General features: G+C 40.6%; 1 pseudogene; it reads right to left on the bottom strand.

The window, feature by feature from the left end:
- Positions 1-22,690, bottom strand: part of LOC100342313 (heterogeneous nuclear ribonucleoprotein C-like) — a 99,279-nt pseudogene extending 76,589 nt beyond the window's left edge.
- Between the last annotated feature and the right edge of the window lie 2,102 nt (positions 22,691-24,792).

Below are 24,792 nucleotides of genomic sequence, written 5' to 3'. Positions count from 1 at the left end.
CATTGGCACATGCCACCTTGATGGGATTGAATTGGAGTCCCCTGGTATGTTTCTAACTCTACCATTTGGGGCAAGTCAGCCTGAGCATGTCCCAAATTGTACATCTCTTCCCTCTCTTATTCCCACTCTTATGTTTAACAGGGATCACATTTCAGTTAAATTTCAACACTTAAGAATAACTGTGTATTAATTACAGAATTAAACCAGTCATATTAAGTAGAACAGACAAAAAAAAACTACTAAGAGGGATCATGTTTGGTTTTAACAGAGAGTTTTTCTTATATTTTAGATTTTGGTCTAATATAGTTTCACTTGTATGGCTTCTGATGTGAAGTCAGCTTTCATTTCTTCTATCATTTCTCTGTAATGTGTGTTATTCTTTAGCAGCTTTTAAATTTTTAAATTCTGTTCTCAAAGTTTGGTTTTCAGCAGTTTTATTTTGGTATGCTTAGGTGTGGTTGTCTTTGTACTTGTATTGTTTGGGGTTTTAGTTTTTTCAGTCTAGGTCAATGTTTTTCATGAAATTTGAACAATTTTTGGTTTTATGTTCTTTATGTTCTTTAACATTTTTATGTTCAATTCTCATTCTCCTCTTCCGGGACTCTCATTAGAAATATGTTAAACCACACCATATTTCATGTTATTACATTATCTTTTTTTTTTTTTTTGACATGCAGAGTTAGACAGTGAGAGAGAGAGACAGAGAGAAAGGTCTTCCTTTTCTGTTGGTTCACCCCCCCAAATGGCCGCTACGGCCGGGACATTGTGGCCGGCCACACCGATCCGAAGCCTGGAGCCAGGTGCTTCCTCCTGGTCTCCCATGCGGGTGCAGGGCCCAAGGACCTGGGCCATCCTCCACTGCCTTCCTGGGCCACAGCAGAGAGCTGGACTGGAAGAGGAACAACCGGGACAGGATCCAGCGCCCCGACTGGGACTAGAACCCGGTGTGCCGGCGCCGCAGGCGGAGGATTAGCCTAGTGAGCCATGGCGCCGGCCATGTTACTACATTATCTAACATGTCCCTAAGGCTCTGTTCACTCTATTTGTCAATGGTTTTCCCTCTATGTTTTGCAGATGGGATAATTTCTATCTTCAAGACCACAGAGTCTTTCTTGAGCCACATCTAATCTGTTAATCTTATATGGGAGTTTTTATGAAAATCATTGAATTTTTCAGTTGTAGAGTTTTCATTTTGTTCTTTTTATAGCTTTCATTTTTACTTACAATTTAAGACTGTATTATTCTTTAAGTCCTTGAGCATACTTATAACAGCTGCACAAAAGTTTTTACTAAATTCGACAACACAGTGCTTTGGATTGGTTTCTACTGACTGCTTTTCTCTTCGGTTGCAGTTAGCTTTTCTGCCACTGTAAGTCGGAGCACTGGATTATATATTATAGGTACTCTGGACATCTTCCTTTGAGGAGTGCTGCTTTGTTTTCTAGAAGAAGACAGTTTAATTACCAGTTGATTACCTTGACTCTTGTAAAGGTTTGGCTTTAAGCTATATTAGGACTGATCTGTGAAAGCATTAGGGCTTTCCCACACTCAATACTGACAAGATTCAGCCTCCAAACTTTCTCTACTTGGCACATAAGTCAAACTTTGATTTCAGGCATTGTTAGCATGGTCTAGATCAGGCCTCATCTGGGGGTATGGTTCTTAATCCTAAATTAAGGCTTTATCACATATTTGTTATTAGTTGCCTCAAGTGCATGCCTTGTTATGTTAACCAGATCCTTCCTTTGAGTTTGAGCTGAACTTCCAACACCCTCAAGCATTGCTTTTTTCTAATAGTTCTCTTTAATTTTTGATCTGGTATATCAGTTACTGTCTGGCAGTCCTTGAAGGGTTTCACACAGTGCATGTGGACCCCATCTGTCATAGACTTTTAGCCTACCTTCTGCACAGTTTCCTTCTTTCCGATGCCCTACTTCACCAACTCCAGGAGCTTCAGCTGCCCTGATCATCATGCTCTGCTTGAACAGCTACTTCCTATGCCATGGTTGGGAAATTATCCCCAGGCAGAGAGTCTACAAAGTCATGGGGCTTAATTCATACTTTCCCTTCTCTCGGACTGCAGTGGCATGTTTTCTATTAGTCCAATTTTGGAAAATGGTTGAATCATACACTTTTCAGTTTTCTAGTTGCTCGTAATAAGGCTAGTAGGCATCAATTACCACATAATAACTGGAAGTGAAAGTGTTAATTTTTTTAAAAAAATATTTATTTGAAAGGCAGAGTTACAGAGATGCAGAGGCAGAGAGAGAGCGAGAGAGAGAGCAAGAGAGAGAGAGAGGTCTTCCATCTGCTGGTTCACTCCCTAGATGGCTGCAAAGGCCGGAGCTGCACCAATCTGAAGATGTCTATATGTCAAGTTACACACTTCTTGCTTTACCCACTGTACAATTCAGTTTGAATTTACATATATATATATATATATATATATATATATTAAGTTCTCATATTTGGGCAGTCTTGCCTAACTTCCTGGCTAAAGTGTGACCCCCTCACATCCAAATGTGTTTAACTTGTCAGTCGCCTTCCTCACCTATGTACTCACACTCGGGTACAGACAATTCATGTTAGTCCCTCTTCTATGGAAGTTCAGCCCCTGTGTGCTCCCAAAGAGACAAAGCATGTGAAACTCCTCCGTGTTGGTTTACTCTAACAGAGTGGTATAAAATGTTGTGCTAAAGAGTACATAAAACATGGTAGACATGGCAGACTTAATTTTGAGGCACCAATTATATTAAATGGGTTTGGGAAAATGTTGTTCCACAAAGAAAAATATTGGTGTAAAATGGTGCATGTTGAAAATTTTCCTGATCTTTCCAGGTAAAGCAGGAGACCATCAAGAATTCTCAAACTTTACAGGTCTTCAAAGAAGGAGGTACCTTTCTCTGAAGGGAGGAGAGAACCTCCACTTTGACTATGACCTTGTCTAAACAAGATAAGAGTCGGAGAACTCAGAGGGCTTCCATAGCCTTGGAAACTCATGACTGGAGCATAGGGAGATTACTGATGCCATAGACAGGAGTGTCAATTTGTAAAGTCAACAACAGGAGTCACTGTGCACTTACTCCTCATGTAGGATCTCTGTCCTTAATGTGCTGTACATTGAGATTTAATGCTATAACGAGTACTCAAACAGTATATTTCACTTTGTGTTTCTATGGGGGTGCAAACTGTTGAAATCTTTACTGAATGCATACTAAACTGATCTTCTGTAAAAAAAAAAAAAAAGAAATTATCAATTCCCCAACTTGACTCTCACTTGGATTAAACATGACAATAGGTCTGATCTGATCTCATCATCATTTAAAAAAAATCATCTATTATTTTTCACTTTATGTTTCTGTGTGGGAGCAAACTGTTGAAATCTTTACTTAATGTATGCTAAACTGATCTTCTGTATATTAAGATAATCGAAAATGAATCTTGATGTGAATGGAAGGGGAGAGGGAGTGGGAAAGGGGAGGGTTGCGGGTGGGAGGGACGTTATGGGGGGGAAGCTATTGTAATCCACAAGTCGTACTTTGGAAATTTATATTCATTAAATAAAAGTTAAAAAAAAAGAATTCTCAAACTTTTAGTGAGCTACTTTAAGCCATACCATTTAACTTCTCCAGGGATACAAATTTTCACTTTCTGCTACTGGTTTTCTTGGTGAAAATAGTTTGAAGAATACTGCTAGGTTATCTGAGGACACTTTTCACATCTCGCCCAGTTTTAAACAATGATGTCTGCAACTTTCCTCTGTCTATTGAATCATCTCTCATGGGTCTTTGATCACTCAGTGCTCAGCAGGACTCAGGTACAACTTTTTTGTTCAGGCCTCCACATCCAGCACATTTTATATCTGAAGCATAGAGCAAGGCATTTTTCCATCTCTTTGACTCCAAAATCAGGAAGAATGAAAGACTATGTATGTTATCTCCCTCAACACACAGAATAACTTCATGAAGAAAATTATTTTTTAAAGCACACTTTTTAAAAAAGATACTTCTGAGTGACAGGGACACAGGGATAGATAAATATTACTCAGTATTTGTAAAATTGAGAAACTACCAGAGTCTAACAGAAACTTTAAAATCTCCTTTAAAACTAAAATATTTTATATTCTACAAATATATTGGGCCACTGGTTAGCCAAAAGTTGGAATCTTTGCGGCAGATAAGACAGTGGAATGAGTTTTCCTATTAATAGTCCTAGCCAACAGCCACATGCCAGCACCCACCCTAATGAACTGCTGAAAAAGGAAATGTGAAATGCTGGATGGCTTCAGAGAAAATAAATAAAAGAAGAAACAGTGTTATGTTCTTTAAAAAAAGAAAATTTGGGAAAGATTATCCATATTTAGCACAGCAAAATTTGCTTTCACATGAGTTAGAAAATTTGCATTTAATCAACAAAGAAAAGGAAAATGATGGAAAACCACACTGTTTTTATAGGACAAAAGACCAGTTGCTGCTTAATGTACTGTTTTGAATGAAATAATTTGACTCCTATCCATTTTTTACAAGCTGAATTCAGAGATCATTTTAAATATTACAGATTTTACAAGAAAGTATAATATCATCACACATGCAAAAATAAGCCAAAATATCTCATAATAACCTTGAATTAGAATTAATACATGATTTATTGGGAGTTCTAACCACTACCAATCACAAATACAGTACTATCAAAACATAAATGATTTTATAGGATCTACAGATGATCAACAATAAATACATTTGTGAATTGTTGCTTTTTATATGAACCAAGAAGTTAATTAGAAGGGTTAAGAAAGAAAATATTATTTTTAATGTTTTATTGAAATACAGTATCAGGCTGGTGCTGTGCATAGCAGGTAAAATCCCAGCCTGCATGCTGGCATCCCATATGGGTGCCAGTTCCAGTCCTGTCTGCTCCACTTCCAATCCAGCTCTTTGCTATGGCCTGGGAAAGTAGTAGAAGATGGCCCAAGTCCTTGGGCCCCTGCACTTGCATGGGAGAGCCAGAAGAAGCTCCTTGTTCCTGGCTTTGGATCAGTGCAACTCTAGCCATTGCAACCATCTGGGGAGTGAACCAGCAGATAGAAGACCTCTCTCTCTGCCTCTACCTCTCTGTAACTCTGCGTTTCAAGTAAATAAATAAAAATCTTTAAAAAATTATCTCTTTCTAAAACAAAAAAGGAAATGCACATAAGTTTACAGATAAATGTGTGGGGTTTTTTGTTTAGCGATCAGGCTCATAACCAACACAAAAAACAAATATTACTGGTACCACAAGAGTACTCACCATTCAAGCCCCCCTCCATGTTTTTGAATGTGGAAAAGAGGAGTATACATTCTGTTACATGGTATGATTCAGTGAAGCAATATTTATGACCATATGTAAATGACATGATATGCACACAATTTTTATAACTCTATTAACAATCACAAATAAGAGAAAACAGGAAATCTGTCTTATTTCACTAGCATAATGCAAATGTCAGGATTTCGTTCCTTTTCATGGGTAATATTCTATTGTGTATATACGCCATGGGTAATATTCTATTGTGTATATATGCCACACTTTCTTTATCCAGTCGTCAGCTGGTGGACATCTGTGTTGCTACGTAGTTACTGTGAACTGAACTATAAACATGGTGCACAGATAACTCTCTGATAGGCTGCTTTCATTCTCTCTGGATATGTCCCCAGGAGTGGGATATCATATGGTAGATCTATTACAGGTTTTCTGAAGAGTCTCCATACAATTTTCCATGTGGATGTACCACTTTGCATTCCTACTAACAATGTATTAGGGTATCTTTTTCTCTACATCGCCAGCAGCATTTGTTATTTTTTGATTTTTTTGCATGAAAGCCATTCTAATTTGGGTGAAGTGAAATCTCATTGTGGTTTTGATTTGCATTTTCCTGATGGTTAGTGATCCTGAGCATTTTTTCATATCTGTTGGCCATCTGTATTTCATCCTTCAAAAAATGCCTGTTCATATTCTTTCCTCTTTCTTAACTGGATTGTTTGTTTTGTTGTTGGCTTTATTTTAATCATTTGTTTTAAAAATATTTTATTTATTTGAAAGGCAGAATTATAGAGAGAAAGGGAGAGAGAGATAGGGAGAGATCTGCCATCTGCTGGTTTATTCCCCACATGGCTGCAATAGCCAGGGCTGGGCCAGACCAAAGCCAGGAGCCTGGAACTCCACCCATGTTTCCCACATGGGTGGCAGGGGCCCAAGCACTTGGGACGTCCTCTGATGTTTTCCCAGGTGCATTCGTAGGGAGCTGCATCAGAAATGGATCAGCTGGGTCTTGAGCTGACACTCCTATGGGTGCTTGCATTCCAAGTGGTGGCTTAAGCCATTGTGCCACAACACAAGTCCCTGTTGTTGAGTTCCTTGAGCTCCTTATATATTTTGGATATTAACCCTTTATCAGATGCATAGTTTGAAAATATTTCTCACATTCTGTCAGCTGCCTTTTCACTTTGTTGATTGTGCAGAAGCTTCTAAGCTTTATGTACTCCCATTTACCTTTTATTGTCTGGGCTGCTGGAGTCTTATTCAAGAAGTCTTTGAATAGGACAATGTCATGCAGCACAACAAGGCTGGTGCCGCGGCTCACTAGGCTAATCCTCCGCCTTGCGGCGCCGGCACACTGGGTTCTAGTCCCGGTCAGGGCGCCGGATTCTGTCCCGGTTGCCCCTCTTCCAGGCCAGCTCTCTGCTGTGGCCCGGGAGTGCAGTGGAGGATGGCCCAAGTGCTTGGGCCCTGCACCTACATGGGAGACCAGGAGGAAGCACCTGGCTCCAGGCTTCGGATCGGCGCAGCCACTTGGGGGGTGAACCAACAGAAAAAGGAAGACCTTTCTCTCTGTATCTCTCTCTCACTAACTCTGCCTGTCAAAAAAAAAAATTAAATGAGGCAATGTCACCTGATCCATAATAATAAAAATGGTGACTATATTAGTAGATGATATACAGTCTACTAACACAATTTTTCTGGTCTTGTTACAGGATTTTTTCACGGGACAAAATCTTGATTAAGAGCTCATCTTTAAGATGGTCCTCACTTAGGGAATCCAATGCATACGCTTTCTTACAAGTAAGCATAAAGTCAGAAAAATGTGTACTAATATCCCCCCATCACTGCACATGATCTAATTGAATGAGCTGCTTCCTCTTGTCCATCTCCAATGTCCATAAACAAATCATTTAGGGCTGAAGCAACTTGCAATACAGCAGATTCGCAGGGCAGCTGTGGTCAGCATTGCTGAGACTTCTTTTTTTAAAGATTTATTTATTTATTTGAAAGTCAGAGTTATACAGAAAGAGAAGGAAAGGAAGAGAGAGAGAGAGAGGTCTTCCATCTGCTGGTTCACTCCGCAACAGGCCACAGTGGTTGGAGCTGTGCCAATCCAAAGCCAGGTGCAAGGAATTTCCTCCAGGTCTCCCACGCGGGTGCAGGGGCCCAAGGACTTGGGCCATCTTCTACTGCCTTCCCAGGTCATAGCAGAGAGCTGGATTGGAATTGGAGCAGCTGGGACTTGAACTGGCACCTGGATGGGATGCTGGCACTGCAGGAGGCGGCTGTACCCATTACCTCACAGTGCCAGCCCTTGAGACTTTTTTTTTTAATAATTGTATTTATTTGAAAGGCAGAGTGACAGAATGAGAAGAGGCAGAAAGAAATTGAGATCTGTTATCCTTTGTTCACTCCCAAAATGGCTGCAAAGTTCAGGGCTGGACCAGGCCAAAGCCAAGGGCCAGGAACTCCAACAAGGTCTCCCACATGGCTGGCAGGGATCTAAGTACTTGGGCCACTTTCTGCTGCCTCCTCAGGAACACTAGCAGGAGCTGGATCAGAAGCGCAGCAACTGGTACTCAAAGCAGTGTTATGATTAGGGGATACTGGCTTTGCAGAGGATGGCTCAACCTGCTGGGCCACAATGCCAGCTTCTGAGCCTGGATACATAACTCAGTACTGCTTTCAACTGAATATTGATGGGTCTTCTCACTGGGTCAGGTATCTAAAATGAATTCAGGAAGATTGCATCCTCAGGAGCTCTGGCTCCTGTCCTTATTGGACCTGGAGGCTTACAGTGCATCACTTTTGAGTGCATTTGTTTTTTACAATCAAGACTTTGGAGAGGAAGGCTTCGGCCAGAGCTGTGGCAGCAAACAGGTGGCCAAGTTAAGTTGGGTGATTGAGGAGTGTCCTATGGAGAATTGTACCAAAATGAAGGAAAGGCTTAGGCAGAGCAACAAAGGAAGGATCAGCATGCCAAGATGTGTGACAGCAGGAAATTGAGGGTCAGGGAAGAAAACTCTTTCTACAAATAGAAGGGGAGTAGAGCAAGAGGGCTGCTGCTCAGAAGCTAGGTCATGGAAGACACCATCAGCCTGCATTGGCCTTCGTGTCAGGGAGCCGGGGGAAAGTAGTCCCACTCTCCTTTACCCAAGGCTCCTGACCAGTGCACCCAACTGGTTGGATTCAATTAGAAGCAAGAGAGCAGTGGATTTTCTTAATGAAGTACAGGAAGGTCAGCATCCCAGGCAGAGAACATGGGGAAAGACGGGTGGGGAATAGATATGGAGGGGCCAATGGGAGGGAGCCTTCAGAGAAAGGTGCAGAATATGCATTGCTGATGTGGTATAGTAATAAGGAAGCCCTATTTAAGAAAACCTAGGGTCTATAATTTAATTTGAACTGCTAGCAGAGTAGGGAGCTAAAATTAGAAGTCAGAATGCATGCTGGCCCACCTACCCAATATCTGAATTAATATGAGCTCCCTTATAACAAAAGGTTGAAATTATTTTATAGATTAGTAAAATAATCATCTAACTCTGGTTAATTTAATAAATAATACATAGAGTCTTTTTTATATATGCTTAAATGATTTTTAATTTACACATATTCTAGTAATTGCCAGGCTAAATTGATACACAAGAATTTTCCCTACAACAAAGAGAAAAGGGAGACAACACAGATAAGTGGATCTTTATCTACAAGGGGTGGTAAGAATGCTATGTTTAAAGTAATTACAGGGGCTGGTGCTATGGTGCAGCGGGTTAAAGCACCAGCCTTGGGTGTCGGCATTCCATAGGGGCGCCGGTTCTCATCCCGGCTGCTCCTCTTCCAATCCAGCTCTGCTGTGGCCTGGGAAGGCAGTGGAAGATGGCCCAAGTCCTTGGGCCCCTGCACCCATGTGGGAAGACTCAGAGGAAGATCCTGGCTCCTGACTTTGGATTGGTTCAGCTCCAGCCACTGTGGCCATTTGGGGAGTGAACCAGTGGATGGAAGATTTCTCTCTCTCTCTCTCTCTCTCTCTCTCTCTCTGTGTGTCTCTACTCCTCTCTATAACTCTGTATTTCAAATAAATAAAAATAAATCTTAAAAAAGTAATTAGAAACTTTATAGAACTATGAAATTATAATATGAATCAAGTTTCAAAAGAACCTGAAGAAGAGGAAGCTTCTTGGAACCAGTGGTATTGCCTGTTTGTATAGCATATACATGATGTTTCCCTGAAAACTACAAGAAATGCTTTCTCACAACAACTTCCCCCCTTCCCAACTAAAAGCCCCTTACCTCCCACTAATAACACATGGACACCAATAGCCTTTAACTGCTTCATTTTAGACTCTCAAATTTCAAATTTAAACTAGGATTTCAAATTTTAGAATCCTCATATCTTCTGGTAGGAACATTACTTAAATTGAACATGAGCATTTTTACACAGCATATTATTTTTTAAAATGAGTTATATTTATTTGAAAAGCAAGGTTAGAGAGAGAGAGAGAGAGAGAGAGATCATCTTCCATTTGATGGTTCATTCCCCAAATCGGTACAGGGACACAAGGATTTGGGTCATCTTCCACTCCTGTCCCAGGTGCATTAGCAGGGAACTGGGCAGGAAGTGGAGCAGCTAGGTCTGGATGCAGTGAGGTGTGTGTGTGTGTGTGTGTGTGAGAGAGAGAGAGAGAGAGAGAGAGAGAGAGAGAGAGAAACTCCAATTCACAGGGTCATTCATCAAATGTCCACAATAGCCAAGGCAGGGCTAGGTGGAAGCCAGGAGACGAGCACTCCACAGCAGTCTCCCATGTGTGCGCCAGGGACCTAAATACTTGAGTCTTCTCTGCTGCCTCCCATGTGTGCATTAGCAAGAAGTTGTAAATGGAAGCAGAGCCCAGATCAAAACACAGGCACTCCAAAATGGGATGCAGGAATTCCAGACAGACAGTTAACTGCTGTGCCAAATGCTCTCCCTGGATCTTTCCAATTTATTCAAAGTACTGTATCTACCCTTAGAAATAGGTTAGTCCAGATGGACTGTATGTTATTTACTCTATTGATTATTTGAACATTTCCTCCTGTCGTTCTGTTCAGTACAATTCTAGTTTATTTTCATATTGTTGATATTACCCTTCTTTTATCTTTCACTTTTATGGAGGAGCAGGAAGTAGTAGCAGGGTAAAAGGGTCAACTATACCCACGGATTGAGTTTCAAATAAAGAAACTCAATATTCCTGGTTTCTTAGTTGAGCTCTTCATAAGTACTTTTTTACCTTCTGAAAAGATCTGAGAAGCAGGGAGATACAGTCTCAGACACAGATGTAGCTGTTTGCTAACTCTGGGGCTCACAGAGGCCAATACTGTCACAGAAGAGTGATAACATTAACCCACAAGGCAGTTCAGGAGATTTCCAGAAATAGCCTACAATTGTTTCTACAATATTTCAAGCCAATACAGGGTAACAAACAAACAAACAAACAAATAAATAAAATGTGGCTGACATAGCCCTTAAAAGCAATACGTGCTGGGAAGTTCTGATAAATTTAGTTTAGAGATGAGTTTCAAACATCATTTGAAAATTCCTTTTAAAAATAGTCCTCAAGCAACAAGGATTAGCTTTAACTTTGAAGAAAAGTATGCATTAATCTTTTTTACTCAGAGAATCTTCATTCAGTTCTTACTATGATTAGCCTGTGGTTATTACTACTAATAAAGGAACAAGATTTAGATCTATAGGTTGTAACATAACCTGGATCATTTAACATGTGTAAGTGTTGAGTTTACAATTTAACCCTGGGGAAGCGATGTCTGCTGACTGGGAACTGCTTTGTAAAATATATTTGTAATTAAATTTAGGCTTCACGTACTAGCCATTAAAAATCAACTAATGAGCTGCATAAGAACGAGTCAAACTCAGTTAACTGAGAAACACAGTTAGAGTGCATATTCTCTCCTGATAAGGCTCCTGACTACAGCAACATAACAAATGGTTTGTATCATTCTTTGAAGGCCACAGTTTTTCCATAATTTATATGTTGGACCCTATAATATGCAATGAAGAATTACAGCACAGCAAAGACTTCTAAATGAGGTTCAATATACTGGGAAAAATAAATGTATTCATGAGTAAAACAAAATTATAAATCTGTCTCAGGATGGAAGTATTTTGCTCCTAAGAACCACATTCTTTTATAAAGTACTACCTACCACCATGTTTTAGCTTTTAAGTTTCAGAATGCAGGTTTTCCTTTTGCATGTAAAGCCTGTTTCTAAATTGCTACACATGTAGTTATTGCTTTGTTGTCTGAATGTATAGTTCATCTGTAACAGTTTTAGTATTATATCTTACTTTAATAATTTTATCCTAGAATGAGATTTGGCATGCTAATTCTTCGAAGGTCACTACCTATAATACACTTTATCAAATTCATCATACTACACATTTATATATATCATAGAGAATGTACTATATTTAATATACATTAATGTACATTTGAAATGTTCAAGTCTGATAATTTTATGTAATTTTATCTAAGCCTATTTTTTCTCCCATGAGATCATTAGTAAAAGTGAATGTGCAAGATAAATACAGATGGCATTAAGATGATAATATTACAATATTTGGTAAAAAGCAATTCTTAATAATTTCAGATTAGATATGAAAACAAAATCAGAATTATGTAGCACTAGTTTTTCCAAAGACTGAACTCATTCTAACAAAGTCCTTTTCTTGACTTTATTTGAATAATAAAATTTGTTATATAATTTCAACTTCTCAACTATTTTTCAGTGTAATACCATGCATACAGTTATTTCTGTATTCTGAAGAATGGGGAAAGGGAGGAAACTAGATAAGTTCAAGAAATGAATTTTTTAACCACAGGGTAACTGTGATCCAGAGAGATACAAATTAGGATTAGATACCGCAAGTCTCAAAATAGTTTAGTGTTGGGACACTCCCAATTCCCAAAATATCTGATGCATAATATGGGAGGGGGGGAGGTTTGGGGGTTGGTGCTGTGGTGTAGAAGGTTAAGCCTCTGCCTGCAGTGTTGGCATCCCATATGGACACCAGTTCAAGTCCTGGCTGCTCCACTTCCAATCCAGCTCTCTGCTATGGCCTGAGAAAGCAGTAAAAAATGGCCTAAGTCTTGGGCCCCTACACCCGTGTGGAAAGACCCAGAGGAAGCTCCTGGCTCCTGGCTTTGGCCTGGACCAGCCCAGGCTGTTGTTGCCATTTGGGGAATGAACCAGCAGATGGAAGATCTCAGTCCCTCTTGCTCCTTCTCTCTGTATCTCTTCCTTTCTAATAAATAAATAAATAAATAAATAAATAAATAAATCTTTTTTTAATAACGAATATGGCAAAGGCAGAAAAGAATACAAACAAAATGTTCATTATCAATTATCATGGTAGAGAAAGACCATTCATTCTTCTCCTACTCCTCCTCCTTTATCAGGATTGGACAAGCTTTGGGATATTGCAATGGGACCGCAGGGAGAAGCAGAAACACCAGCCTCTGGGGGAGGAACTGCACTATCTATACATTGAGGAGAGTTTGGGAAGAGACTTTCTCAATAAAATAATCAGTGTCTGTATTTTCTCACTCTAATTGTTTGGTAGAAGACGACTGGGGGTGAATATCCGTTGTTCCTAGGAACTAACGGTATGGACCACTGAGTTGAAATGACTTGTTCAAGGACACCATGCAGGGTAAGACTGATTTTGAGGTGTTATTTTCTGCTTATCTCTCAAAACACAAGCACGGTGTGAGCTGAGGAAGTGCTTCCTTAGAGGGCATAGTAGCTCCATGAGTGGTGAGCAAAGAGTTTGTTCACAGGATTCCTGGGGCAAAGAGATATGTTTGTTGTGTTTGAACTCCCTCATGTCGGCCATTTCCCAATCAAGGCCATTTAGAGATGAATGCATGCTGCAGTGTCTAGAGACAAATAAGTCCATGATTCTCACCCCTCTGCTGAACCCCCCTTGATGATGTAATGGATGCTTTGTCTGAAATAAAAGCACTGTATCAAGACTAAAATGTTTTGTTACTCATTTTTTTTTTTTTTAAGGAGAAGAATGTTGACCCTGTATATTTCCACGTCTGATCATCTTAATATTTACTTCCTATTTAGTTGTATGTCTTATGGAGTTCCGGGCGATTTCATTTTACTTCCAGATGAAGACACGTTTGAGAACTTAGTATTCACCAGACTTCAGTTAAAAAGGAAAAAAAAAAAAAAAAAAAAACACCCAAAACTTGAGCCTTCTTGTTGCTCTGGTCATCCAGGCGACAAAAAGGAAGTGAGAGTGTTTGCTGACATGCCTCTTATGGTTTCAGTCTGAGCTCCCTCACCAGGAGTTCTGCCAAACACTCTGCTTCCACAGACAGTCTTTTGTGGGTGGTGACCTCACTGGAATCTGAGAGCAAAGGCTAAGAAATATGCCATAATAACTGCAAACAAACCCTGGCTGCGGTACAGGATGGCTTGGTTCACATTCCTAACGTAGCTGGAAATATGCTTGCTGGATAGTTTAATAGAATTGTAGGACTCTTCTGTTAATAAAAACAACATTTCTCCTAGACATTCAGGTTCCTAGTTAGGGAACCACCATTTTTCAAGTCATTAAAAAGGCTTAGGGACTTTGAATTTTTTTCTTTTTTTACCATCCCTCCCTCACACTCACTTGCTTAGTAAGTTCTAAAATCTCTTCCAAAATTAATTTCCTGCTATTCCCTTAATGCAGTATCACTTACCTTCAGGTTACTAATAGTGTGCCCTTAACTTTTATTATTATTTTCAGTCTCTCTGAACATTCTCTCTACTTCATCCCCATCTCCATTTATTTCATCCTGTGCCTTTACTGCACTTGATGTGTTTTTATAATCCATGGAAAGAAACTGAAAAAGAAAAAACCTAAGTGGCCTCTGGCATGAGACTTTACTCACAGCCTTTGTTTAAATACTTACAAACCCTGACACTCTTTTTGTTGACTAATTAGGAATGACACTTCTGCCTTCTCAAATTCTTAGATCTGTCATGTGATCCTGTTTTTCTGGTACCAACTGGCTCCTTTTCTAGAAAGTGATCTCAAACTTGCTTTGTGGAATGCATCCACTTCTACTCCTGCATAGCTGAACTCTGCATTGGCCCCTGCATGTGACTGGTGGCTGGTATGTTTGCCAAGTCAGTTCTTATTTCCATAGAAGGAACAGGAAATTATCCTAAAACAGAATTTTAATGATGTGACTAATTGGTACAAATCACCGATGAGCACTCCCTACCCCTGCCTTGACTCTGATCCTGAGACTGGGTGCAGTTTCCAATTTTGTTATTGGCAAAAGAGCAAGCTGCTGAACATCATGATTGTTACTGCATGTTACAACTGATAAATTTGATTTGATATTATTTTACTTTTGATTTGGGCATTTATGTCCAAAAGACACTGTCTTTTATACTGCCCTGATTTTTTGTTGACATAAACATTATTCTCTCATAAAATGAGTACAATGGTTTTTATACTTCCTTATTTCTGAAATAGTTGGTATAAAATAGGAATCATTGGAGCTGGTACTGTATTGTAGCAGATTAAGCCACCACTTGTGATGAGGTATCCCATTCCAGAGCAGTGTTTCAAGTCCCAGAGGCTCTGCTTATGACCAGTTTCCTGCCGAAGCAACTGAAAAGGCAGCAGAAGACTGTCCAAGTGCTTAGGCCCCTGCTGCCCATGTGGGAGACCAGGATGGAGTTCCTGCTTCTTGTTTCCAGGCTGGTCCAGACCTGGTTGAGGCATTCAAGTGGGGAATGAATCAGTGGATGGAAGAGTTCTCATATTATGTCACTTTGCCTTTCAAAACAAATAAGTAAATACATTTTTAATTAATTAATTAATTAATTAATTATTTTTGACAGGCAGAGTGGACAGTGAGAGAGAGAGACAGAGAGAAAGGTCTTCCTTTTGCCATTGGTTCACCCTCCAATGGCCACCGCGGCCAGCGCGCTGCGGCCAGCGCACTGCGCTGATCCGAAGGCAGGAGCCAGGCGCTTTCTTCCTGGTCTCCCATGTGGGTGCAGGGCCCAAGCACTTGGGCCATCCTCCACTGCACTCCCTGGCCACAGCAGAGAGCTGGCCTGGAAGAGGGGCAACCGGGACAGAATCTAGCGCCCCGACCAGGACTAGAACCTGGTGTGCCGGCGCTGCTAGGCGGAGCTTTAGCCTGTTGAGCCACGGCGCCAGAATACATTTTTAAAAAATGAATTATTATTATTTTTTTTTTGACAGGCAGAGTGGACAGTGAGATAGAGACAGAGAGAAAGGTCTTCCTTTGCCGTTGGTTCACCCTCCAATGGCTGCCATGGCCAGCGCGCTGTGGCCGGCGCACTGCGCTGATCCGAAGGCAGGAGCCAGGTGCTTCTCCTGGTCTCCCATGGGGTGCAGGGCCCAAGCACTTGGGCCATCCTCCACTGCACTCCCGGGCCACAGCAGAGAGCTGGCCTGGAAGAGGGGCAACCGGGACAGAATCCTGCGTCCCGACCGGGACTAGAACCCCGGGGTGCCGGCGCTGCAAGGCGGAGGATTAGCCTAGTGAGCCGCGGAACCGACCTAAAAATGAATTATTTTTACATGAAAATTTGGCACAGCTAATTTTAAAAACCATCAGATATGGGAGTTTGTCTTGTAATTATTTTAGGTTAACTTATATACTTTCTTAAATGTGTGACAAAATTCACATTAAAAGATGAGGGCAAAAAAACTGGTTTCTATGGCCGTTTGATAAGGAGATTTTTGGTTATCAATTTAATTTAGGGTGATAAGCTTAATTTAGATTGTTCGATTTTTCTAAGTAATAGTCAATTTATGTATCAACAAAATAGTCTTTTATAAACATCTATGCGGCCATGTGTAGAGACTTTTAAAACTATTTTTCACATATCGTAACTGTTTTCTCATGTTTTTTATCTTTTTGTTTGTGAGCCATTTTACTAGTTAATTCTTTAGTGGCTTCTTTCAACTGTACTAGAATTGAATTTTATTTTAAATTTATATCTGTAGCTTTCATGTCAAATTTTGCTTGAATCTCCTGACATTTTGACTTATTTTGCTTTGAATGGTCTACTTTTTTTCTTTAAGTTTTTAAGGATCTGAAACACACTTATTCAAACCTACTTTTGGTTGACTTATTCTATTTCATTTGCAACATACATTCACAGTGTTGATTTGCTTACTGTCACTTTTATATTTTCTTATTGCTTTGGGGCTTCATGTGTGAGTTCATCTTGATTCTCTCCCTCATGATGCTTTTCCACGTGGTGCCTCTAGGGTTATTTTCCTTCAGTTCCCTTCTATGTCCTATCCAAATTTTCTATTGTTTGAAGGCAGCTGCACCGCCATGGCATCAGAGATCCCAAATGCTTCTCACAGAGGCGGTTTGATCCACGTACCAGTCGTAAGGCACTGTGATCCTTGCTATGGTAGAGATTCAGCTTCATGAAAGCTGCAGAGCAAGGCAATAACTGTACTTCTTTCACCCTAATTTCATGGGTGCAGATCTTGCCTATCAGTTTCATATGGTGACTTTCATCCCTCCAAGAAACTGGAAGAACTTTTAGTTCTGATTCTTTCATAGGAGTCAAAGTTACCATCCAATTTTGCCTTTTTTTATATCACCCTGGAGTCCAATAGGTCTGTAGTATTCAATTGTTTTTAGTAAGCTTTTATAGCTTACTTATGTTTTTATAGCACATTACTTTTTATGGCTGTGCAGCCATATTGAGGGTCCCAGGTCTAGGATACTCTGCTCACTTCAAGTTCCATGGAAGAGACTGTTGGAACCTTTACCCAAACTTACTCTTTCTTTCTTAACAATAGAACCTTGAATATGCTCAGCTGGAAAACTATTACGCTACCATATTGTGCAAAATTAACTTCTGGAATATAACATCATACCAGTATAATCTATTTAGCCTTGCATGGTCTTTAAACCTGCTACATCTCTATAAAATTCCAGTTGGCTTCATGACTTTTTTGCTCACTTTTGGGTAAATCAGTAAAGTGATGGTCACCCTCAGTCACAGAAATCCGCCTGTTTTGGGGCGATCTGAATGCTGCAGAGCAAGACAATCTTCAAATGTGGTTGCACTTGGTCCCCTCCCTTATCAGGGACAACTTCAGGAAGGCTGACCACCATCTGAAAAGGGGTATGGGGCACTTCCCTTCTTCAACTCCTCCTGTCCCAGCTACATTTGGTCTGTCTGGGACCAAATTTTGGATTTAGGGGAATGCATTGGGAAAGAGAAGAGAGAATGTTCTGATCTCACTGTGTTTCCAGTTCTCTGGATTTTTGAGGAGGCTCTTTTGGAGTTTTCTTTAGGCCTTCTCAACTTCCCACAAAGCTACCTTGAGGAAACCATTTTAAAATCACCTGGTGCCAGGACTAAAATGGGTGGAATGCTATGTGTCAGGAATTGCATACTTTTCATCCACTTCCTAGGGGAGGCATATTATTATTTTCCAATGTCCCACCTACTGTGTTTCATTCTGTCTTGCCATTATAGACCAGCAGCCTTAGCAACTCTTTCAGCTATAGGAAACATCAGTGCTGCATGAGGGGTCACACTGAAGTCAATTTTACTGTGCTTTTGTTTGAGGAAGGATGTGGGACTCACAGCATAGGCAAATCTTTAGAAATGAACTCCCTCAAAATTCCTCCCTCAACACTTTTCATAGCCTCAATATACTATGTGGGATCTAAAAATCCCTGATTTGTGGTAACTAATATACAGAGTACAAAAAAGGTAATTTATATGAGCAAAATTCATATTTTGAGATTTGATTGTTTATATCCCTTATCTATACTCCTGAGGCACAGTGATTTTCCAACTTACTGCTTAGTAAATTCTTTATTTGGTGGAAGATTAAGCTGGTGATTATAAAGTAAATTGAAAGTATGTCACTGTAAAAATTAAAAGACAAATAAGAAAGGATGGGAAAGGCAGGTGGGAGTGAGGGAGGAGGGGAGAACAGGATGGGAAGTACCATTATGCTCCTACAACTGTAGATACAAAATGCATATAATTTGTTACCTTTATATAAACAAGAAATTCAAAAGTAATAAAAATAAAAATCAAGTCTTATAATCTCAGTAACCTGTTATTTATTGATTATTCTACTGAACATCATTTTTTTAATCATTAAAAAAAGAGAGAGAGAGCATGCTCCCCATTCACTCATTCACTTCCCAAATGTCTGCCACAGTCAGGACTGGGCCAGGATTATCCAGGTGTTGGACACTCAATCCATGTCCTCCAAATGGGTAATAATTATGCATTTTCTGCACAGAAAGGCTGTACAGGGAGTTAGATTTGGGAGTTAGATCTGTCACAAACCTAGGCACTTTGATAGGAGATATTGGCATCTTAACAGATACCTTAACTGGGAGGCCAAATGCTGCCCCCACTTAATATCTTGTTGCAGGATATTTCTAAGGAGAATGAGGTATGTAAGGAAATTGCTGGGTGAGGGCCTTTTGTTAAACCCAGTTTTTGCTTTTGCCCAATCTTTTCTTGGGTTGTCTGGACAAGAGTGACCTACAGTTGGCCCAGAATATAATATCAGGAGAATCACAAATTGGTTCTGATATTCTTGAAAAAGCAATGCAATGTAAGTAAATATTAACCTCCAGAACTTTTGTTTTAAGAAAAAATAACTATTTCTTGACTTTTAAGCTTTGGTAGTCAGATGTCTATTTCTAGAAACCTGATGGTCTTTTTTAACATGCACTCAAAGAGAAAGGGAGGGAGAGAGGAAGAGAGGGAAGGAGAAGGGAGAGGGGAAGGGAGAGAGGGAGGGAGAGGAGGAGGAGGAGGGGGAGGGAGGGAGAGGGAGAGAAAGATGAACTGATCTTGCTGAGCTGGCTGCAAGCACCTTTCATGTACTACTCTGGAAGAAAGGTGTCTCTTCTGCCCTGTCCATGTTGCTTTGTCAGTTGGCTTTCTGTTGGGTTTTGCCAACGGGAGACAACAGTTGGACCCTGGAAGGTGTTAGGAGAGAGAATCTGGGATATGTTTTACCCTGCATTCTCATCTCAGCTGTAGCTGCATCATTTCCAACTTACAGCTCCTATGAGGTCCATCTGCAGCAGTTCAGCTTTCACTGAGTATTAGTTACCCAAATCTATTCCTTGTCCTTTTGACTTAGGCTTCAACTGCAGATAGTCCTTTGGAGCCTCAACATCCCTTAATTGTTCTTTTGACCTGTCCATATCTTCATTAAAGTAAGAAGCCACTTCATGAGAGTCTTGTTATTTGAGTCATCTGGGAATGATTCTCTTTCTGCTGTGAACCTAATTGATACTGCCATATAATCATTAAGGTGTTATTATTTAATAAGTCATTTATTATTTAACAATTCTACCTAGTGTTTCCTCCCTTGCACTCACAATGTTTCATATACCTGACACACAATGAAAAATTAATTAAATTTTACTTATTGTGATGTTTTGCCATACAACAAATAATTTATGAAGACTTGTCAATATGTTCTCTAAAGTGATTTATCTTACTAACAATATACTGTACATAAAGTTCATTATATGCAATTTATTAACATAAACCCTTTATGTTTCACTTGTATTCAACAAGTGTAATAAAATATTACAATATTTACTATTGTTTATAAGTATATAGAGTATATTAAAATTTACATTGCTATGAAGAAAATTCTAATAATGTCATTTTTAATTCCAATGAATAGAAAAGTACCTAATACATTGTTTCCTGACACTGATGTCCTTATTCAGACTGAAGACATTCTCATTCTCATACAAACAAAAATGTTTTTCAGTTTTTAACTACAGAATGAAAAATGTAATTGTTAGAAAATATCCTTATTCCGAAAGTAACATTGTCTGTTTATATTCAGAAAGCATGTCATGGTATTTACCAGTATTGTTAGATGCAGGCAGCACTGAAATAGGAAGAATTTCTAAGAAGTGATATTACATGTTTTTATTCTGGATTCTAAAAAAGTAAATTCAGAAGAGATGTACTTAAAATATGATAACAAAATGCATATTTATATAGATTCATATAAAATATTACCTCTGATCATGACTAGTCATAATATAATCTTCAACTTGAGGGTATAACCATTTTCATGTTCTCTTTGAATAAGTGTTTCTCTGAAGAACACAAAGGGATTTTTACCATCTCAGAGTTACAGAGGCTCAGTCCACTAAGGCAACGGCAAACATAAACCAGTGCTTTCAATGGATAAGGAAAGTCTCATGGGAGTTTCAAAATTAAAATGCATTGAACTCCTCAGGTCTGTCAACATTTCACTAGTAAAAAGGGCAAGTTCAAAAAGTTCTACCTCATTTGCTTGATGTTGCTTCTGTAAGGCAGAGCTCAGCCACCTAGCAACAGCACAAAAGATTCTTCTCTGACATAGTTCAACTCATGCTGGCAGAGCAGAGAGCAAAGATGTGCAGCATCAGGGCAGAGCTGGTTGGCTCATGGTTCCCATGCCAATAGGGAGCCTGGTTTGGGAAACTGTGAAATTCAGTCTGAGGAAGGACGTTTCGTCTGTATTCTCAGAAGCAAGAGGCTCTGAGCATCTCCACTGGGCTGTTTCTGCTTGCATTAAATAGAGACACTTGACACATACACACACGTCAGATAGCAATGAAAGAGAAGATGTCATTTCTATCAACTGCTACCCTACTAAAGCTTGGCGAAGCACATGCTAAGAAAACTGATAAAGCAAAACTGTCTATTAAGATGAAACACTTTCCTATGCAGTTATTTTAGGATGGGTGAAGGAGTGAGCTTTTTGAAGCTCATGATTCTTATACTGTAGACAGCTATCTCTTGTTCTCTCTTTTAAAGTAAGTCCTTTAGCATTATACAGCGTCCCAGAAATAACCCACCACTTTTCTTCTTGGAAGACAGAAATATCTACTTAACAGTCGGGTCATACCAGAGACCTTGGAAAGTCTCTGGATCACAAATCCCTGTCAGCAATGACCAGTGAAGGAAATCTGGGACAGGTCCTCCCCTCGAGAATGCCCTCCCTGCATGGGTCAACAGGCTGGGGAGGAGAACTTCCATAAGATGAAAAAAGCAATGTACTTCTGCTGTGAAAATGGGTTGCTGGCCTGGAAAGCCCAAAGCAAATGTGAAGCTAAGTGTACAAGCACATTATGAGGCTTTCCTTCTGGGGAGGGGCAGAGAAAGACAATTGGATATTTCTGAGCTTCTCATTTTCATGATTCTGTAACATATTTGATCAAAGTGCAATACTACTGTGGGAGTGAGGCAGGGAGGAGCTGTGCTGAGTCTGGTGAGAGCCATGACTTGCTTTTACCTTCAGTCACAATCCTGGGATCTCTTGCTTGCTAGGTTCTGCCTACAGCAGACAGTGCGTAATGCTTTCTGAAAATAGGGAAAGAAAACCCAGGGACAGGCACATTTACCCAGAGAATACTTTGATAAAAGCAGCTGGTTGGTTCTGCCTCTTACTTTAACAGATATCAGATGAGGATACAAGATGGCTGAATAGGGAATAGATACACTGATTTTTTTTTTTTTTTTTTTTGACGGGCAGAGTTAGACAGTGAAAGGGGGCAGAGAGAAAGGTCTTCCTTCCGTTGGTTCATCCCCCAAATGGCTGCTATGGCTGGCGCACTGCACCGATCCAAAGCCAGGAGCCAGGTGCTTCTCCTGGTCTCCCATGCGGGTGCAGGGCCCAAGCACCTGGGCCATCCTCCACTGCCTTCCTGGGCCACAGCAGAGAGCTGGACTGGAAGAGGAGCAACCGGGACAGAATCCGGCGCCCCAATCAGGACTAGAACCTGGTGTGCCGGCGCCCCAGGCGGAGGATTAGCCAAGTGAGCAGTGGCGCCGGCCAGAAACACTGATCTTGATCATGGGAAGATACCAGAAGAACAGAGGAGGGGCTATCTTCCCAGAGGAAAACTGGAGAGAAATTTTCAGTGGAAACATACCGAAGAGAAGAGAAACTCTGTGGAACAGCAAAGACAGTGTAGAAACAGAGAATCTAGCAAGACACTACCAGTGAATCCTGTGAGCAGTGACTGAAGGGGAGACACCATCTTCTCAAAGTGTGGTGAGATGAGGCTGCATCAGCCCACACGCTGCTTCTGATCTGGTCTGGTGGAGAGCCTCACAGTCCTGACTGGCTTTGACTCTGGCTTGGAGAACAGGTAGGGAGTAGGATACCCTCCTAGCTCTTGGAAGGGAGACCATGCTCTTTCCCACCCCTATCACATCAAGGTTCCTGGTGGCTGGCAGGGGAAATGTCATCTCCCCAAGGCAAGTTGCCTGGAGGCTGCAGCAGCCTGCATACCACTGGTGGTTGGTGTCTCAGCGAGAACTCCATGGTCCCTACTGACTTTGAGTCTGGCCTGGAGAGTTGGTAGAGGCAGGGCACCTACTAGTTAAGGGAAGTAAGGGAACATTGCTTCCCTCCCTTCCTACCACCAAAGCAACAGACACAGCTTGCCAAGGGAGAGCACCAGTAGTCCCCTGTTGGGCAGGTGGCTGGCTCTGGGGATGGGTGACTTGCCCTAAGGACAGGAAGTCTCTCAGGGCACACAGCAGATTCCCTGTACCCTGTGACTCAGGGAGCTCTGCATCCCGTGACTGGGATTCCTTTGACTGTGTGACATCTACATAGGCTGGGAAAAGAATGGGGTGTGGCTGGGTCTTTGGGCAATCACTCAGTTCAATTCTAGAACCTCTGAACTCCCTGAATGCTGGGTAGGGACCTCTAGTTAGCACCTCTACTATGGAATGCAGAGATCCTTTGTGAAGTTCTTTTTCCTGAGTAGGTGAGATGTACAGGTATTATGAGCTCACCCTAGGCCATCTATTCCTCTTGGATCAGAGAAGACTGAGGCTGTGGACATGCTAGCCCTCATGACCATGCTCTCCCCCTACTGTGGACAAAGGAGATTCACCATGCCCAACTTGGATGTCACTCTAGATTCTTGCTCCACCAAATGTTGGCTAGATCTGCCTAGCCTCATCCAGTGTACACCTCTGGATATCCACTGTAAACCACGTATTTCACTAGCCATGGAGGCACATTACCCAAAACAAAGCCTTCAGAAGATACCAACAAGTATCTTCCCAGATGCATAAAAATAAACATAGAAATATAAGAAACATGAACAAGGAAGACAATATGACTCCCCAAAAGGAACACAATGACACTTCAGTATTAAACCATGAAGATGAGGAGACTGATAAAATGCCAGAAAAGGAGTTCAAAATAATGATTGTAAGATTACTCAGAAACAAGAGAAGCAATTAAAAACATCCACACATTACATGGATGGCAAATTCTGCTTAGCGATAAAGATATTAAATAAGAATCAAATTGAAATATTATAAATGAAGAATTCAATGTCAAATAAAAATATAGTGGAAAGCCTTAACAAAAGAGATGGTGACACAGCAGAAAGCATACCCAAACCAGAAGACAAATGTTTTGAAATATTGCAGTCAGACAAGACAGAAAGAAAGAAAGAAAGAAAGAAAGAAAGAAAGAAAGAAAGAAAGAAAGAAAGAAAGAAAGAAAGAAAGAAAGGAAGGTAGGTCAGAAAACAAAAAGCAGTGTTCAGGAATTATGGGATACCATCAAATGACCAAATATATATATTACTTAGATGTTTCTGAAGAAGTGATAGAGGTAGAATAACTTAGAAAACTTATTCAATGAAATCACAGCAGAAAATTTCCTTGATATTTTTTTTTTGACAGGTAGAGTGGACAGTGAGAGAGAGAGACAAATAGAAAGGTCTTCCTTTTTTTCCGTTGGTTCACCCCTCAATGGCCGCTGCGGCCGGCGCACCACGCTGATCCAAAGCCAGGAGCCAGGTGCTTCTCCTGGTCTCCCATGGGGTGCAGGGCCCAAGCACTTGGGCCATCCTCCACTGCACTCCCAGGCCACAGCAGAGAGCTGGACTGGAAGAGGAGCAACCGGGACAGAATCCGGCGCCCCAACTGGGACTAGAACCTGGTGTGCCGTTGCTGCAGGCAGAGAATTTAGCCTATTGAGCCGCGGTGCTGGCCAAATTTCCTTGATTTAGAGGAGGATATAGTCATCTAACTACAGTAAGCACATAGAACCCCTAAAAGATCTTATAAAAAGTTTACATTCAAACTTTCAAAAGAAAAACAAAGATACTAAAATGTGCAAGAGAGTAAAGCCAGATAAATTTAAAGGATCCCCAATCAGATTGATAGCAGATTTCTCATCAGAAACCAAACAGACTGGAAGAGAATGGAGAGATATAGTCCAAGTCCTTAAAGAAAAAAATCATTAACCCAGCAAAATTCTAACTTATAAATGAAGATGAAATAAAGATCTTCAAAGACTAATAAATATTGAAATAATTTGCCACAAACAAGCTAGCCTTAAAAAATGATAGTTAAAGATGCACTCCCCACTGAAAGAGAAAGACAATCAGCATCATG

Source organism: Oryctolagus cuniculus, chromosome 13 (genome assembly GCF_964237555.1).
Source record: "Oryctolagus cuniculus chromosome 13, mOryCun1.1, whole genome shotgun sequence".
Taxonomy (NCBI): Eukaryota; Metazoa; Chordata; class Mammalia; order Lagomorpha; family Leporidae; genus Oryctolagus; species Oryctolagus cuniculus.
Note: the sequence above shows the minus strand (reverse complement) of the source record. Positions and strands in the feature narration are given on the sequence as shown.